This window comes from Clupea harengus, chromosome 18 (genome assembly GCF_900700415.2).
Source record: "Clupea harengus chromosome 18, Ch_v2.0.2, whole genome shotgun sequence".
Lineage (NCBI taxonomy): Eukaryota > Metazoa > Chordata > Actinopteri > Clupeiformes > Clupeidae > Clupea > Clupea harengus.
This window is the reverse complement of record NC_045169.1, coordinates 7,044,413-7,050,412: the sequence shown is the minus strand read 5'-3', so window position 1 is coordinate 7,050,412 and position 6,000 is coordinate 7,044,413.

Genomic DNA, 6,000 nt, shown 5'->3' with positions numbered 1-6,000 from the left:
TCAAGATTTGTACTGAATACAGATCTATTGACATCAATGCTATCCATCATCTTACAACAGGTGCAGATCAAGCAAAGGAATTGTGGCCAAGAAAAAAAGACCCCTTAAATAAGCTTAGCGAAGCCCCTGGCAGGGTCTAAATTGTACAAGAACACAGTTATCACACAGGAACACACAGCCCTTTACAAATGAATAAATTAATTGAATTGATTTTTTTTTTTTAAACTGTGTCAGAGGAACCAATGAGCCAAGAGCTTCTACGTGTACCTTGTGATGACTACTGTATACTTTCATAACATGAAGAAGTATGTAAAACATTTTTCATGCATACTTCTTAAAGGTCTTCGATTAAATCCATCGTACTTTTCGTTAAATTCAGGGAAATTCTCCTCACATTCCTCTAGCTGTGGCTTGGAACGAGCCATACGCCATTCCAACCAATCAACACGTTGCTTAAGGAGCAAAAAAACTAAATCACCATTCACCAGAATCAAGGACTGACGGTGCACATATGTTCACTAGCCAATCAGCACCACTACCAACAACAGGTGCGAGGATAACAAACAATTCTCTGTACGAGTAGGAATGCAGTGGCAGAAGGGGAGAGAGGAGAAGGGGAAGGGAAACAGTCAGGAACACGGCAGATGAAATCATACCCGTATCATGATGAGCATGCTAGCATACATTTGATAAATGTACACAGTAGACATATGTTAAATGTACACAATATATACAAAACATAACATTAGTGGGTATACAGTGTGCTCATAAGGTTAATATTCCAAGGGTAAGTAGAGTAATGGAACAGAAAACTTTGTAGATTGTGGAAATTATTTACATTGCAGGTTAAACGAGAGGGAGAGGCTGCACTGCAAAGTGTATGGGAATTTAGTTTGTGTTTAGTTTTGATGATTTATGTTTAGTTATGGTTGGCTGACATGGTGAAATGAATGTAAGTACCTCCTCATCGGACCTAAAATAATGAATTGTGTGTATGTGTGTGTCTCTGTGTGTGTGTGTGTGTGTGTGTGTTAAAGAAATGCTAGTTGATTAAAGTGACAAAAAATCACTACTAGTAGAAATACTACTCACCACCTTCAAAGCCCTAAATAACCTGGCCCCTCCCTACCTTTCTGACCTCCTCCGCCTCCACGCCCCTACCCGTTGCCTCAGGTCTGCCGGCGCAGACACTCTTCAAACCATCAGGACTAAGCGCCGGACCTGGGGTGACAGGGCCTTCTCTGCTGCTGCACCCTCCCTCTGGAAGGACCTCCCTCTCCCCATCCTTCAGGCTCCCAACATAGCACTATTTAAACAATCCCTCAAAACTCACATTTTCAACCTGAAAATCCCCTGCTCCCTCCCCTCCACTATTAGACTGATATGTTAGCTTTTCTTTCTAAAATGTTCTGTTTGTTTGTTTTGTTTGATCCTTTGTCTTTTATATTTTACTGTTGTCTTGTTTTGCTTGTCTTCACACTTGTAAAGTGACTTTGGGTATTCAGAAAAAATGAATTATTATTATTATTATTAAAAAATGAATACACTTCCAGTGGGTGCAGTGGGTGAGAGGCAGCACTGACAGACTGGATGTCAGTAGAGAACCGGACTGTGAAGGACAAGCTACAGGGCTTCAAGACTGTGTGTATATGTATTTGTACTGCTTTGCTATTTAGATTGTATTTTAGGTTACTCTGAATCTGCACTATCTTGGCAATTCCTGTTTGCCAACCTAGTTTCACTCAAGGGCACTAATTGCTGGGCTGCCAAGCCACTCCTACAGCAATCAGGCACCTTTGTCTAATCAAGATCTGGGCGTGCCATTTTCACTAGGCAAAAGGTATATATATTTTTTATTATTTTATCAGCTGCGTTTGATACAGTCAACCACCGCATCCTTCTGTCCATACTGTCAAGTATGGGCATTTCTGGCAAGGCACACTCCTGGTTTGAATCGTACCTCACTGGGCGCTCGTTAAACGTCTCATGGCAAGGTCAGCTGTCTGTACCTCACCGCCTCACCACAGGGGTGCCCCAAGGCTCGGTGATGGGACCACTTCTCTTTGCCATTTACACCACCTCGTTGGGCCCTATCATCCGCTCGCATGGTTTTTCCTATCACTGTTATGCCGATGATACTCAACTGTTTCTATCTTTCCCTCCTGAGGACACCACTGTCTCGGTGCGGATCTTGGACTGTCTTGCTGATATATCCACATGGATGAAAAATCACCACCTTCAGCTGAACCCGGATAAAACGGAACTGATGGTCTTTCCAGCCAAACAGGTCATCCACCACAACATCAATATCAATATTGACTCTTTATCTCTTGTTCCATCCAAAACAGCAAGAAACCTTGGGGTCATTATTAATGACCAACTGACCTTCACGGCCCACATCGCCTCTGTCTCCAGGTCGTGCTGCTTTGCGCTATACAACGTCCGCAAAATCAGGCCGTACCTAACCCAGTATGCCACCCAGCTGCTGGTGCAAACCTTGGTGAGTTCCCGTCTTGACTACTGCAACGCCCTCCTAACGGGCCTGCCGGCTTGCATGATGAAACCACTACAGATGATCCAGAACGCGGCGGCGCGTCTGGTGTTCAACCAAACGAAGAGGGCACACGTCACCCCGCTACTCATTGAGCTCCACTGGCTGCCTGTAGCTGCTTGCATTAAGTTTAAGTCACTTATGCTTGCCTACAGAGTGATTGCTGGTTCTGCTCCCACCTACCTAAACGCTCTTGTAAGGGCAAATGTTACACCCGGATGTTGCGCTCGTCTAGTGAGTGTCATTTGGCACTGCCGTCTGTGCAAGCACGGCAATCCAGACTATTCTCATTTGTAGTTCCACGTTGGTGGAACGAACTGCCTAGTACTACCAGAGCAGGGGTGTCCCTCTCTACCTTCAAGAAGCGTTTGAAGACCCAATTCTTCAGAGAGCACCTCCCTTCCTAACTGGCACCTTGACTAGTGCTTAACTTGCACTTACAGCAGTTACATTCCTGCACTTCTTTTTCTTATGTTAAGTAGTATTTATTGTTACACCAGGTTTTTATTGCTCTTAGCTTGACTGTTCTCTCCCTTGTACGTCGCTTTGGACAAAAGCGTCTGCTAAATGACTAAATTTAAATGTTCTAACGTACATATCTAATGAGGAAGTGTATCAGGGCAGAGGGCAGACTACACTAGTTTTGTAATAAGTAGTTCATTTTAATGTTGGTGTCTTTGAGGGTGCTGCCAGTGCCATATTCTACTTACTTTTTTACAAACATGTAAAAAATGTTGTGTAGCCAAATCTTAGAGAGGTGCTAAATTACATTTCAAATTCTTGATGTCATCTGTGGCTAATCCTAATCTCAGCGATTATCGACGCAGAACACGTCAAAGTGTATTGGACGATTTGGTGTGTACATAAGGTAAGTTGTAGAAACCTTCTCTCATACAACACAGCGTTCACTTGCAGGCTGTTTCTCTGTTCCTCAGGTCTATTTGGCTTAGAAGCACCAGGAAATAATTGAATCATGCTCCTCGTCTTTCTCTTATTTGGTACGTTTCTGCTGAACTACATGGAATCACTGAATATTTTTTAAATGAAGCATGAAAAAGGTTAATTTTCAATGTGAAGAATTTAGAATTCAGTATTTTGAATGTAGAGTATTTGCATCATGACAGTTGATAATTTCTCTTTGGTACGAAATCTAATGACCAGAACTGATTTTCTGCCTTTTGGGAACAAACTTCTTCCCCCTTAGCTCAGCTCTCTCTCACCAATACTATTTTGTGAACGAACCCAAGAGCTGGACTGAAGCCCAGAGTTACTGCAGGACCAATCACACAGACCTGGCCACCCTTTACGACACAGACGATGTGAACGCGCTGACTCAACTTGGCAGCCAGACCGGCTCTGCTTGGATTGGACTTTATGATGATGTGCTGAACAGCTGGAGATGGTCCATTTCGAACAGCAGCTTCTATGGTCCGGGAGAGAGAACGTATAGAAACTGGGCAACAGGAGAACCCAATAACCGAGATGGACAGGAGCTGTGTGGAGAAATGTTCAGTAGTGGAAAATGGAATGATATACCTTGTGACACTGTCTTTCAAGGCTTTGTTTGCTATGGTAAGTGTCAAAGTTAACACACTTAAGTAAAGTCATGTTAGTTCAGCACACTTATGTTACATTTTGTGTGATTCTTATCACATGGTGGCTGCTTTAAATAGAATGACTAAGCCATTATTAATTGTATGTTCATGTACAGGAGTCAATGATAGCTACGTTCTCATAACGACACGAATGTCATGGAATGATGCCCAAGCCTACTGTAGAGCCAACTATATTGGTCTTACAAGCATAAGGAATAAGGCAGAAAATGAAAAGGTCCGTGAAGCTGCAAACGGCAACAGAGTATTCATCGGCCTGTACAGAACCAGAACATGGTCAGACAGCAGTGACTCCTCTTTCAGACACTGGAAATCAGGCCAACCTGATAACATCAATTTAGTTCAACACTGCACTGCAATGTCATTTAGTGACTCCGGCCAGTGGACAGATGAGGATTGTGCCACTTCCCTCCCTTTCTTCTGCTACAGAGGTAACTCATATTACATGTTGTTGCTTGGCATTGTAATGTGAATCTACCAAGGCGCCAAAGTGCTTTTTAAACTCAATAGGATTTTTATTGACTTGTCCTGTGTGTGTGTTTGTGTGTGTGTGCGTGTGTGTGTGTGTGTGTGAGAGAATATGTACGCACGCCTGCTTACTGGCTTGGCTTTCATGCAAAAGAAAAAGGAAAGTTCATATTAGCCTCTGAATCAACTTGACATGGTTGCCAACTCCATTTCTCCCTACTACACACCACTTACATGATCTCCCTGACTCTCCAACAGCCTTTGTAACTGGTCTGAGAATGGTGGTTAAGACGAAGACTGAACCTACTGAAGCTGAGATTGAAGAGCTGATCCTAAAACCAGTAAGTGAAGGCATCCTTTGAAAAGTGAATATTTTGTCTCAAAGCTGCTATAAGTGACAGCCAGCTTTATGCCATAGTGAGTCCAGGAAACTATTTACCCATAGGATCTGTTTTTGGGGCAAAAAGCACAGAGAAAGTTTTCATCTAAATGGAATTATTGCAAATACACTCATGTGTTCATGCAATTGTTGTCAACAGTTTCGTGATGAGCTCATTCAGAATGACCTTCCAAACAGCACCACTCTGAGTTTGAGACGCGTTCACCGTATCAACCCATGAAGAAGTCCAACATCATGATTTTCCCCCACAGCCATGGACGGATTAAGAAACCACGGGCCCCTGGGCCTGGACATGCTAAAGGCCCCCCCCCCCCCCCCCTCCCCCTCCGCGAAAAAAAAAATTGTGCGTGCGCCTGCAAAACACGCACGCACACGCAATGTGTTGGATTTTACGGTCGAATTAAATACTTTGGCTATTGTATTGGGAAAGTAAAGATGTCAAAGTTTACCCACCTTCGGTGAGGTATGCACTGCCCCGCTATTGTTTCTGACATTACATGTGACAGGGCAACAGCCGAGTGATTCTTTTCCAAATTGAAACTGATTAAGACCTACCTGAGGGGCAGCATGGGGCAGGAGAGGCTGAATGGGCTGGCTATCCTGTTCCATTGAAAAATCAGATCATGCATCACCACTTTTATGTTTGAAAGGCGTCGTTTAGCAGGTGTAACCTACTGTGCCTGCTTGTAGGTCTTGACTGTCAGATTCTGCGCCTAAACTAGCTATATTCGTATCGTCTCATCACATGATCAAATAGAGACTTGACATTGGACAAGATAGGCTACATATTACCCAGCAATCATCATTGCATATCTGTACATGACAAAATATAACAAAGAAAATAAGAAATTATTCATTTAATTGAATCGGTTTTTTAAATAGTTTCTATAGTGTATGTACGAATAAGCAATATCTTTTTGTTATAGATTGCTACTGACGATTTCCCCCTAAAAATGATGAAAACCATG